The sequence below is a fragment of the Lipotes vexillifer genome, unplaced genomic scaffold (assembly GCF_000442215.2).
Source record: "Lipotes vexillifer unplaced genomic scaffold, Lipotes_vexillifer_v1.1 scaffold482, whole genome shotgun sequence".
NCBI lineage: Eukaryota > Metazoa > Chordata > Mammalia > Artiodactyla > Lipotidae > Lipotes > Lipotes vexillifer.
Window position 1 is genome coordinate 45,705 of NW_006796247.1, and position 13,231 is coordinate 58,935.

The 13,231-nt window shown below is 44.0% G+C and overlaps 1 protein-coding gene across 3 annotated transcripts in view; it reads left to right on the forward strand.

Moving 5' to 3' along the window:
- The first annotated feature begins 1,267 nt into the window (after positions 1-1,267).
- The window catches only part of ST3GAL6 (ST3 beta-galactoside alpha-2,3-sialyltransferase 6), a 76,119-nt gene continuing 64,155 nt past the window's right edge, over positions 1,268-13,231 (forward strand). For 2 of the 3 annotated variants that reach the window (XM_007468396.1, XM_007468393.1), the window contains exon 1: positions 1,268-1,567. The gene's annotated coding sequence lies outside the window, so the exon portion shown is untranslated. Of the gene's footprint in view, positions 1,568-1,784; positions 2,088-13,231 lie in introns of those variants that run through there. The other variant, XM_007468394.1, reaches the window with a different exon arrangement.

Here is a 13,231-nt window from a genome sequence, read left to right on the forward strand (position 1 = left end):
GGGAAAGGACTGGCAGCAAATATTCCTACTTCCTGGATTGATGTTTCTTTTGAGATGAGCACTGTGCTGAGAATTCTCTATGTTATCATCTATTTTCATCCTCCTAACAACCCCTGAAGATAGGTTGTACTATCTCACTGTAGAGGTGGCCAAAAGGAAGTATACTGAGGTTAAGTCACTTGCTCAAGGTCACAGTGCAGGCCAAAGGAGGAGGTGGAATTTGAATTAGGTTATAGGGTGAACAGTGCCTTCTTGGTCACTACTGACCATGAAGAAGAACAAATGTCACCTAAGAACAGTGGATTGCCTCTCCCCTTAGCACATGGCGTTGCAGATTCAACAATCCTAGGAAAGCCAGAGGGGAGGAGGTATGCCATTGCTTTAATTCTGAAAATCATGAACAAGAGAAGAGTAATAAACTCAGGAGAACCTAAAAGAGCAAAGTAACCTCAAGAAAAATGGGCCCAGATGGAAAAATTCCCTAAACATCTTTCACGACTCTGATGTCTCAAGAACCACCTTTAAAATGACAAAATCTGTGTGGGTTACTTCAAAGGCAATTTGTAGAAAGGGAAAGGGATAGGAATTTTCTGAACCCTCTGGGTTTTTTGATAGGAGAACTGGGAAAATAACAAGTGCTGCCTCCTAGGGCTGTTGTTAAAATTAATACAAATACCAGAAGGTCCATCACAGACAGAGGACTTTGTTTCAGTGCCTGACACATTACTCTGAATTGCACCCAAGTCTGTGGCTCTTCTCCCTGGGGTCATTTGATGGCATGTGATTTATATCACAAACACTGAAATTTAAAAAGTATTCACAGAGGGAAGAGATATGGGGACATATGTATATATACAACTGATTCACTTTGTTATAAAGCAGAAACTGACACACCATTGTAAAGCAATTATACTCTAATAAAGATGTTAAAAAAAAAGTATTCACAGAGGGAAGAGATATGGGGACATATGTATATATACAACTGATTCACTTTGTTATAAAGCAGAAACTGACACACCATTGTAAAGCAATTATACTCTAATAAAGATGTTAAAAAAAAAGTATTCACAGCTATCCAAGTATGAAGACGCTTTTCTCAAGGGAGACCTACTTTAATAAGAAAAGAAAATGCACGTCTCACCTTTGTTCTTCTCCCTAAAGTAACGTTTCCTCCAAAAGATAAAAAGCACTAACACATTTGTCCTTGAAGGGCAGAGCCCAGGAATTCTGGTCTCTCTGAACACCCTCTCCCTTCCTGCAGGCAACCAAACCGCCTGCCCCGCCTCGTGTCACAGAAGTCCCCCAACGCGCCAAGCAAAAGTGTTTACTTCTGCCGCCTGCCAGCCCGGCGGGGAGGGGGGGGAGCACCCGAGGTGCCCCTCACTTTCGCCCCTGCAGCTTGCCAAACAAACCAGGGCGGGATGGGAGTGTCTTCTTGGCTGTGGAACTTGATCCTCCTACCTTGTCCTGAAGCCACCCGCCGCTTTCCCCCGGCCCCCTTCGCGGTGATTTTCCGGTCCGGGACGCCCGGAGAGGGCGCGCGGCTGGTGTCCGCCCAGCCGGAAAGGTAGGGGCTCGGCCGCGCTCCCGCCTAGCCGGCCCGGGGACTGGGAGCCCCACCGGCTCCCTCCGCATTGCACCTTCCTCCGCGAACTCGGGGGCGGCCGCGGCCACTACGCATCAGGCGCCAGCCGCCGAGCGGGAGGAGCTTCTCCGCGGCTCCGGAGACGCTAGGCGCTTTCGTCGGAGATCTGAACCCGGGCGCGGCGGGCAGCGCACGCGCCGGCGGACGCCTGGGACTCCGGGCGGCGCTGCGTCCTTCCCCGCTCCCCCGCCGGGTCCGAGGGAGACTGAATCCTTCCCGCGCCGCCCTTTGAACCGCGCCACCTTCCTACGGTTACCGCCGGCCGCGGGCTTCGGCGGCTCGATGCTTCAGGCGCCGCGGGAGAGGCAGCAGCCGGCTGGAGCTAGCGGCGACGAGCGAGCCGAGAGCAGCGGGCCTCCGGCCCCGGAGCCCGGCACGCTCAGCGGTCCTCGCGCCGAGGCCTCGGCGGGTAACTCTCCCCCGCCCGCTTCGCCGCGCGTTTGTATCGCCGGGGGAGGGAGGTTGGCGGAGCGGAGAGATCCGCGGGCTTTGCAGCCCCTGAGGCTGAGGATCAGGGGCCGGGGGCGCGCCTCCACGCACCAATCCCCCCTCCCCCCAGGAGCCTGCGTGCGCTGGTCCCGTACCCCCGGGTTTAGGGAGTCGGGGGCGCTCGGCCCCAGGTGCTCTCCCGGGAGGGGCGGGAGGGGCGCTGGAAGCTTGCGCGCAGGAAAGGCCGACGGGGGTGATGGGCGCTTTGCTCACTATTGTTTGCCTGTAAAAGGGTCTGTACGCGAGCAGGGGCGAGAGGTCTGGAAGGTTCTCCCGTTTTACCTTAGAAAATTTTGCTAGAAACCCTTCTTCCCGTCACGGTGGAACTAGACCTAGCAAACCCAGCTCCGAGGCAATTTGGAGGAAAGGGCGGCGGTGAGAAAATTTCGGTGACTTGGGCTGCAGTTAGTTTAGCGGGTAGGGGAGAAGACGCTTGTGGTTTTGAGGCGGATTGTTTCCAAGCTCCCTGGCGATCTCAGCCCCTGTGTGCTGTTCTTTTGGCTTGAAAGAAAATCTATCAAAAGCTATTTTCAAACCCAAAACAGTTTTTTGGGGGAGGGTCTTAAGTAGAAGAGCGGGGAGAGAGGTTGGGGACGGGGGTGGGCGTTGCTGTTCAAAGATGATGGTTCAGAAACGGTTCTTGGGAGTGGTGATGAGAAAGACATCTTGCATGCCAGCATATCAGAACCTACGTAAACTGCAGATTCTAAACTCAGCAAAGTCGCATGTGCTTACGAGGAGCGCCGCCGGGGGTAGATAAGGAAACTGCCCATCGGCCAGAAGTCCCTCGCCCTCTGGCCCCAAGTTCACACTAACCTTCTGGTCTCTGATAGCCGCTTTTACAAGGCTAGCTTGGATATTTGACTTTCCGGTCATAAAACTTTCTCTCCTGACTGCAGACCATGAAACTATGTTTTTATTTATATGGAGATGTTAAATATTTAGGAGGATCTGGTCAGGGTGGCAGGTTATTTTCCATTCGAAAGCATGCTGATTTGACATTTGTAAATTGATTCGTTTTCGCTTCCTTTTCCTTTCACCTACGACTGCTTTTAAATACGAAGATCTGCAAAGAGCCACTCTTAGATTGTTATCTACTGATAGTTTGTCGCTCTGAATAGGCTAATTGTCCCGGAGGCACTTTAGATAATGGCAACTTTGGTTTATGAGGTGAGAACTCTTCTAGAAACTGTGTTTTCCTGGCTTCAAACTGTCCTTAATCCTGGAGGGGGAGGGGAGGTCTTCATTGGTTGCCCTTGGGACTTCTCTTGAGCAATATTTTTATCAGCTTCCCTCTCTGTCACAGCCGCAGATTGTACCGTGTCTCCGTATTATGGTGCAATAAAACAAGACTGCTATTTTGATTGTTTCAGTAGATTTGTTAAAAGTACTCAATTTATTCTTATGCCCCGAATCAATACAAATCTTCGGGGCTCAGAAAAGAATAGAGGAACAGTTTTGGCAGAAGAATGCCATTAAATGCTATTTTATTAAATCTATGCTATTTTATTAAATCTTCCCAACCACCCTATGAGACAGGAATGCTTAACCTTATGTTATAGTTAAAAATACTGAGACTGCCCAAGGTTAAGTGACCTAGAATGGATCACAGGAAGGTCACTTCACCTCTGCCTTACACCATTCCAGGAAGCCTCTGTAGCAGACATTCTTCACCAATTCTTCCATTCATTTGCATATCTTTCTCCTTTGCCTTCCACAATGCTCATTTATATACCCCCTGATCGGAATACAGATTAATTCTTTTCTTTTTCAGAACTATTTATTAAATCAAAGCAGAAATATATACAGAAAACATACTCTGAATAATGGCTACACATATAATTTTCGGCAGATACTTACAAATATTCATGTCTCCCTTTCTTTTGATTAATGTTTTTTTAAACATCTTTATTAGAGTATAATTGCTTTACAACGGTGTGTCAGTTTCTGCTTTAGAACAAAGTGAATCAGTTATACATATACATATGTCCCCATATCTCTCCCCTCTTGCATCTCCCTCCCTCCCACCCTCCCCACAGATTAATTCTTAATTACCCCTCATGCTTGGCTTCTTGAGCAGGTGCTCTGCATACTTTGTCTTTCCTTCTGATAGCTTCAGACTTTCAACAATTAGTTATCGTCTATCTTCTCCACATCTTTGACATGGCCCTTGGGTGTGCTGTGTCTGGCCAGGTTTACAAGGTCATGTTATCTCCATTGGCTTATGTTCTGAAAGTTCTTTTCATTCTGAAGGTGTGTATATTCTCACTGAAGTTCCTGCTCATCCTTCTTGCCTGGAAGAAATCTTCCCAGGGCTACAGCCCCACCCTCACAGCTGAAATAAATCTCTCTTGTTTCTCCCAAATACAGTGGACAACAGCACACACCACGATTTCCAATCGAACCCTGATAAGTTAGAAATAAAAAGTATTTAGTTTGGAGTGAGCTTGATGTATGGAACAGGCTGTCTGCCTTGGACATTACAGTGTTTCAGTAGAAAACTGTATTTATGATTCCATGTCAGGGTGTTAGAAGCACAGTTCCCTCACCACAGTGGGGTAGCAGGCGTTCTTTCCCATGATGGTGACTGAATTGGTGGAAGTGTCTCAGACTCGGTCAGGAACTTGGCTGCCATACAGTCAGGCTAAGAAGCGATAATATTATGGGGGTGAGTTTATGAGGGTAAAAGAGAGTGCGGAGCAGTAGGATCTGAGTCTCATTCATATTTCTTTTTCCTTTTCTTCTTTTTTTTTTTTGCGGGGGGCAGATCTTTTGGTCATCCAGCTTCCCATTTACTGTCACAAGCTTCTGCATCTGATCAGCGCTTTCCCCTTCTTGGACCATTGGGAAAAGGCGAAGGAAAGCACCCAACCCTTAGGAGATTTTCTTACCTTCAACACTGGAAAGCTGAGTGAAGAGGATCTCTTCTTCTGCATTCTCTCTTCCCCCTTACACTTGAAACATAGTGGGCCAATGCCATCATTTCATCCAGTAGCACAGAGTAATGCTGGTCTTTGAAGAATTCTTCAAACATTGATTTACTTTTTATGCGGTTGGGAATGGAAAGGTCTGTGGGAGATGAGGGAATAAGGCCTCCAGATGAGGAAATGGAAAGGAAGCTGGAAATTTCCCCAAGGGAAACAGCGTTACTCTTGCCTTCATGGGTTGTGGAAGCAGGCCCAGAGTTGGTGTAGCTGTGGGTCATGGTCACTATGCTTTGGTGGGGCAACGAAGGAGCAGAGAGTGGTTTTGCAGTGGCTCTTGCGTGACTTTCCACAGTCATTTATATGGTGGGACTTGAGATTTAACCAATATTTACTGTGTACCCACCATGTAATAGATGTTCTAGGTAGGTCATGCGGTGTTGAACAAAACAGATGAAGCTCCCACTCTTACAGAGCTTGTGTTTCTGTGGGAAATGGAATCAATAAACCAGATACAAATAAATGGAAAAACGTTTTTCAGATAAAAATGAGTGTTACAAAGACAATGCAATGTGGGCGCGTGCCAGACAGGGCATGGGGGAAGCCAGTTTAGAGCAGTCAGAGAGCTGCTGTGAGGAGGGCATATTTGAAGTGAGATGTGAATGATGAGAAGGAGCCAGTCAAGTGAAGAGCTGAAGGAAGAGCATTCTAGGCAGAGGGAACAGTAACTGCAAAGGCCCTGAGGCATAAATGAATTTGGGATGTCTGGAGGACTTGTAGATGGAGAAAAGTGCAAAAGGGCAAGAGAGGAAATGAAGTCAGTGAGGCAGGCGGAAGACCGCTTATGTGAAGATTTTAAGTCTTAGAAAGGAGTTTGAATTGTGTTTTTATTAGAATGGGCTGCCACTGGAGACTTTCAATTAGAGACTCAGCCGTCACCCGGTGGGCAATGGGCTTCCCTGTTTCTCTCTCTCTCTCTCTCTCTCACACACACACACACACACACACACACACATACACATTTTTCACTCTCAGTTTTTCTTCTCCCCATTAATTGTCCATCACTGATTTCCCCTTCTTTGCTGTAGGTCAGAGCACAGGCATATCCACACTGAAAAGCAGGGCTCACAGGACTGTGGACAGTGTTCCTCTTACCCTCTGAAATAAATCCATATACTCAGTTTCAATTTCAAGCATGAAACTCCCCATCACTAGCTCTGATTTCTTAGCCTCTCTCCAGACTGAATATCTAGTTGTCTCTAAGTCTCTGGATTGGCTGGTGCCACCTGAAACTAGATACTTAGAAGTATCTAGTCAAATCAATCATAGTTGGTATCTTTTGCGAGACAATGATTGTCCCAAAAGGGGATATTCTGTGTAACAAGAAGGTCTTGCCTTTTCTAGAACTCCCGCTCTCTTTCCCCAGCCTATGCAGTCTGATATGAGAGGTAGTTTCAGTGGAAATGTACAAGACTCTTATAATAGTTGCCATGGGTCTATACTATGCCTTAGAAATTTCATTTCTGTTGTTCTTTGTAGATGATCTTGTCAGTCTTAGAGTAACACTTAAATCATGAAAACTTATGTCCAAGTCGATATCTCCTAGTAGCACTGGTTTATCAGAAATGAACAGAAGCATTTTCTCAGTTATCCTTTGATTCCAGGATAGCTCATTATTGCCAGTACATAACTCTCTGGGGAAGCTTGGTATACTCTTTATAGAGAAAATTGTTTTTGAGATTATTTAGCCAGGTGCCCTGCTCATTTATTAATTTACATACTTAACATACGTAGTATAATTTACATACCATTTCATATATAACACAACTCACTTTCAGCCTTTCGTGTCTGTTTCTGTCTGACTGATGTAGTGGCATAAAATCTGGAACAGGTTTCTATTTGAGAGGGCAGCAATTAGGTCTTGTCTTGTTCGCCCCTGTGTCCTCGGTACCTGGTGTGATGTCCAGAACACTATAGATGGCCATGGATTAACTCACAATGTGAATATATTAGCTCAGCTGTAACATCTTTATAACTCTTAGGATTATAACTATTAGTATCATCAATTTGTCATCTCAAAAACTTAACACGTTGGAGAAGACAGGTGAAAGGTGAATTCATTACTGTGGATTAGTCTATATTAATTAAAACTCTTCTGGTTTTGAAACTCTTCTTTTTGAAAATAATATAGTATACTTAGGCTGACACGTAAGAGACCAGTATGTGAATAATATCAGGTGGATATTCTCAAATTTGTTTTCGTGTACAGTAAACTTTCAGAACAGTTTCATAATTTATGATAATTTGAGTTGGGTTAGTCAGTTAGTTGGGTATGTGATTACATTAGTGAGTAAATAAGTGCCAAGAGCATGGATAATGGAATCATTTCCCTCTTTAATAGCCCAGCGTCTGACATCCATGATGTCATGCCCTTTAGTAGGCGGAGATTTGCACCTGCTTGAGTTCCAGTGCTTATTATGATATTTCTTAGGTTTCTCTTATGTATCATTTTACCTAACTGGAGATACACACAGATGCCCTGGGGATAAAAAGCTCTCCTCATTGAGATTGCCAGAGCTGGGAGGAGTCCCTGCCTGGCAGAGGGAACTGAGAGGGGCCCAGCTGTGGGCTTTTGCTGAGACTCATAGTGACAAAGTTTCTCACAAAGAACGGTGCCTTCAGAGGGCATTTTCCTGGTTAATACGGATATTCAAGGACATGCTGTTACATAAACAAAGCCTTCTTGTCTTCGAGCTGATTTTACGGAGTCTCCCTCCCGCCACCCCATCATATTTTAGTCCTCAGAGAAGTTATCAGCCCACTGCTTCAGACAGCTTGGAGTTTTCTTCTTAGGAAAGATTCTATTGGAACTATTTAGGCCAGCACCATAGAAGGTGCTGCTTTTATTAAAATAATAAAATAAAATATGTATAAAAATACAATATAAAGTATAACAAATGAAATAAAATGAAATGCTTTTATTAAAATCTGTGCAACCCTTTAGTATGTAAGAGTCCTTCATGTATTAAGAGATAGAAGAGGCAAAGGTAAGGGAATATGTACATTTTCTATGTTCAGCATAGAGCCAAAGAATAAAAGATCAGATTATTTTTTTAATTCCCTGACTTCTTTTTAGGGATAATATACAGCTAATATAAAATTAGATAATATAATATATAATAATTATTATAATATAATAAAGATAATATAAAGTCATAAAACTGCACTTAAAAATTGAGAAATGGGTTATCCAGTTGCATTTAGACAAGAGCAATGAGATTATAATCCAGTTGCATTTCAACTGGATTTTCAACTGCTTTTCAGCAACAGCAACTAATTTAATTTATAATTTTATTTAATTGACAGACTCTGCAAGTTAAAGGAACTCTCTGTTGTAAATGTAAATGATCTTTGTAAGATGAAGAATACTGCTTTCAAGATACTTTTGATATTTGGAGCCAATATTTCAAGTAAATGTCAAAGGAAGTTAGCTAATCACTCTTGTTTGATCCCAGCTATGCTACAATTAAATGAGAAATAATTGGATTTTTTTCTTAAGCAGGATGTTAAGGGATATGTGTAATTTCTGATCATGAAGTACCTGTGAATGTTTCGCAGGCCCTGAATGTTTTTGGAGGACAAAACTGGCCCACCTATTGCAAAACAAAAACAACGCCCCCGCCCCGGCAACTGTTTTTACAGAATCGTTGTGTAGGGCTCTTCTGCTTTAACCATAAGTAATATAATCATATTCTTATAAAAAGCTTCTACCCAAGTTCTCCACCTATGACCACCAATATTCCTGTCCACACACCTTTTATAATAGCGTTCCTCAAGCATGGGTTTCATTATGGAAATTTTTTTCTGCTCAAAAATCCAGAGAATTTCTCCCACAGGTCTTTGAAGTTTTCTGCCATCTCCTGTTGCTAACTTTCTTTTCATTCTTCCATTTGCACTGCAGTCACTGCAAGCCTCCTGGCGCTGCAGCTTGGAAGGGTCCTTTGACATTTAGTGCCTTTCTCCTTCCACTCCACACTCCCCCTCCCCCATCCAAGCCAGGTGATAACCTGCCTTCGTTTCCCAGCTTCATGGCTAATAACTGCACCACTCTGAACGCATTGCCTAACTTCTGTGAGCATCACTTTCTTTATCTGTAAACTTGAAATAATGCCCACATCACAGTTATGATAATTAGAAAGAAAACACGTATAAATAGTTCAGCATAGTGCCTGCCAAATATCAAACATTTAATCAATGTTGTTACATTACTATTATTATTATAACTCTATTATTATAGCTGTTCTTCCTCGAATAGTTAAAATTTGACTTTCTCCAGAAAGTCTTTCTGTTTGGCCTTGTCTAGCTCTAATTTTTTCTCCAGTCTGTGTCCTCTTAGACCCTGACTTCACTTTGGACTCTATTAAATCTACTCGTGTTGTATTTCTTTAACTATTTTTCAGTGAACAGCAACAAATATTTGGGCATCTATCATGTGCCAGGCACAGTGCTATTTACAACATAGAGATCCATGGGCATGCAGTGGAGGGATACAGTGTGTGTGTGTGTGTGTGTGTGTGTGTGTGTGTGTGTGTGTGCGTGCGTGTGTGCGCGTGTGCGTGTGTGCGCGTGTGCGCGTGTGCGCGTGTGCGTGTGTGCGCGTGTGCGCACGCGCACACGCACACACACACAACACATGGGCTTCAGGTGAAGATGGGGGGTGAAAATCTGTTGGTTGAATAGCACTGTGAGTTTTTCAGAATAAACTAGGGTTAAGAAGTAAAAACTATTCAGATGTCCATTAAAAAATTAACATCTTTTCATCTTTATAGTATAAAAATATAGTTATAGTTTCTGTATTCTTTTTTTTAAGAATGATATTGAGGACAACTTCAGATCACTTATTTTTTAAAAAAATTAATTAATTAATTTATTTTTGGCTGTGTTGGGTCTTCATTGATTGGCTCGGGCTTTCTTTAGTTGCTGCGAGCGGGGGCTACTCTTTGTTGTGGTGTGCGGGTGTCTCATTGTGGTGGCTTCTCATGTTGCAGAGCATGGGCTCTAGGTGCATGGGCTTCAGTAGCTGTGGACCGCAGGCTTTAGTAGTTGTGCCTCATGGGCTCTAGAGCACAGGCTCAGTAGTTGTGGCTCACGGGCTTAGTTGCTCTGTGGCATGTGGGATCTTCCCAGATCAGGGCTTGAACCTGTGTCGCCTGCACTGGCAAGCGGATTCTCAACCACTGCTCCACCAGAGAGGTCCCAGTTTCTGTATTCTTGAAACAGCTTTACATATGCTTTCTTCCTTAGAAGCTCCTCTGTCCTCATCCAAATACAGGGTAAAGGTAGAAAAGGAAGTCTTCCTTGAAGAGCAGAATCCCACTAGACCATTCCAGTTTATGGTGGGGAGGGCAAAGGATGGGAGGGAACAATCCAGGCAGCAGGAACAGCATGATCAAAGGCACTGAGGCATGAAACAGTGTTGAGTAGGATGGAGAACTGTGCAGAATTTCGTGCTCATAGAGCATAATGTTCAAAATCAAGCATTTTGGGAGATGATGCAGGAGAGAATGTAGGGGTCAGCTAAATCAGACTCAGAGACCTATGGCCTATATGTTTACATCTCCCTATAAGGATATGCACTTGGGTAGGTCTACATAGACAATTTTAACAAATTTATATATAACAACTTATAACAGTCAAATTCTGCACATTGCTTCTAAAGTTGCACTTGGATTTTACATGTGGCATGGAATACATCTCTTCCATTTGCTGTTGTCATAAGAAAATGATGAAAACATTAGTTACCTATAATATATAATTGATATTAGAGTTGTCATTTTTAATAATTTAAGTGTTTGAAAGATAGAAATGTGAATGAGTTCCCTGGTGGCCTAGTGGTTAGGATTCCAGGCTTTCACTGCCATGGCCCAGGTTCAGTCCCTGGTTGGGGAACTGAGATCCTGCAAGGCATGTGCAGTGCAGCAAAAAAAAAAAAAAAAAAAAATTGTGAAGTATCATTTGAGACTTCTGAAGCCTGGGTTTCTATATGAAAGTTGAGAGTAGAGAGGGACTTCAACAGGACAGAGACATCCAAGAACAGACCAGAGGACCATTACAAATCCGTAGCCTTGAAACTTTCAGTACCTCCCTAATACATTTCACACCCAAGAAAGCCACAGCTTCGTCTTCTATAATTATGTGATTGATAATTTGTGTGTACAATTTGATCAATATTTGATTTTTATTTCTTTGTTTGCATTGCAGTTAATGTTGGCTTCCTTTTCCCCCTCTCCACTCCCTTTTTTTACCCCTCTCTTCTCCCTCCCATTTTTTTTTTTTTAAAGAAGATGTTGGGGGTAGGAGTTTTTTTTTTTTTGTTTTGCGGTACGCGGGCCTCTCACTGCTGTGGCCTCTCCCGTTGCGGAGCACAGGCTCCGGACGCGCAGGCTCAGCGGCCATGGCTCACGGGCCCAGCCGCTCCGCGGCACGTGGGATCCTCCCGGACCGGGGCACGAACCCGCGTCCCCTGCATCGGCAGGCGGACTCTCAACCACTGCGCCACCAGGGAAGCCCAGGAGTTTATTAATTAATTAATTTTATTTTTTTGCTGTGTTGGGTCTTTGTTTCTGTGCGAGGGCTTTCTCAAGTTGTGGCAAGCGGGGGCCACTCTTCATTGTGGTGCGCGGGCCTCTCACTATCATGGCCTCTCGTTGCGGAGCACAGGCTCCAGATGCGCAGGCTCAGTAGTTGTGGCTCACGGGCCTAGTTGCTTTGCGGCATGTGGGATCCTTCCAGACCGGGGCTCGAACCCGTGCCCCTGAATTAGCAGGCAGATTCTAAACCACTGTGCCACCAGGGAAGCCCTCCCCGCTCCCATTTTTAAGGCAACATTCAGTTTGGTTTTTTTTTTAAATTAATTTATTTTATTCTATTTATTTTTGGCTGTGTTGGGTCTTCATAGCAGTGCGCAGTCTTCTCATTGTGGTGGCTTCTCTTGCCGCGGAACACGGGCTCTAGGTGTGCGGGCTTCAGTAGTTGTGGCTCACAGGCTCTAGAGCAAAGGCTCAGTAGTTTTGGTGCACGGGCTTAGTTGCTCCATAGGATGTGGGATCTTCTTGGAGCAGGGCTCGAACCTGTGTCCCCTGCATTGGCAGGCGGATTCTTAACCACTGAGCCACCAGGGAAGCCCCATCAGTTAGTTTTTGATACATCAATATGTTATTTAGAGCTTATGCAATGTCTGATGTTAAATGTCTGAATTATATTTAATTCTAGAAAATCTAATGTGTTTTTATTACAGAAATATGTTTTCTACAAAGTCTGAGTGGTGTCCATTGTATTTTAACTCTGTCTTTTGGTGTTGATTTCTCTTGCTTAGGAATTAAGCAATAGGACTGAAAACTCCCTAAACATAAGAGTGTAAAATTCCCAGAAGAAAATTAGATGCGAAAGAAAAAAAAAACACTGGAATTTACTTGAGGTGTAATTAGCCTGAAAATGGAATGTGTGGGAGAGGTCCGCAAGGAGGCTAGGAAAACAGAGGGCAGATCAAAAAGTGTCTTACTGCGTTTCCAGCACTACTGAGGGAAGAATGTATCCTTATTATAGGTCTGTGGTTATCAAACAACTTTTCTTATCACCCAGGGATTTGCCTCTAGAAGTTGTCAATCTTCCAGTTTAAATATATGTACTCCTTGGCTCTTATATTTTTCTCATTATAAGTGAATTACTTTGGCATTTTCATTTATACACCAGCTCCTGGGAGTTGAACATCTCAGGTAAACTGACCACTCAAATGTCTGAACCAGCACAGCTGAGCAGCTAACTCTTGGGTTGGGGCTTCTCCCAGGTAATGCCTTTTTCTGAGGTTCTGCCTAGGCTGCCAACACCTCTATTTCTTGGACAGCTCCAATTTCTCTCTTTTTTTTTTAAAGTAAAGTTCTTATGGAAATATATTGGACATACAGAGGAATACACAAACGATCTAAGTATAGTTCGATACGTTTCCTCGCAGTGAACACACCCATGCTACGTGCCTCTGGATGAAGAGCTAGAACATTACCTGCCCTCCAGGAGTGTACCATGTGCTCCCACACAGTCACTGCTCCCATCCTTGAATGTAACCACCATTCTGACTTTCACCACCATAGGGTAATTGTTTTTTTCTCTTTCCCTT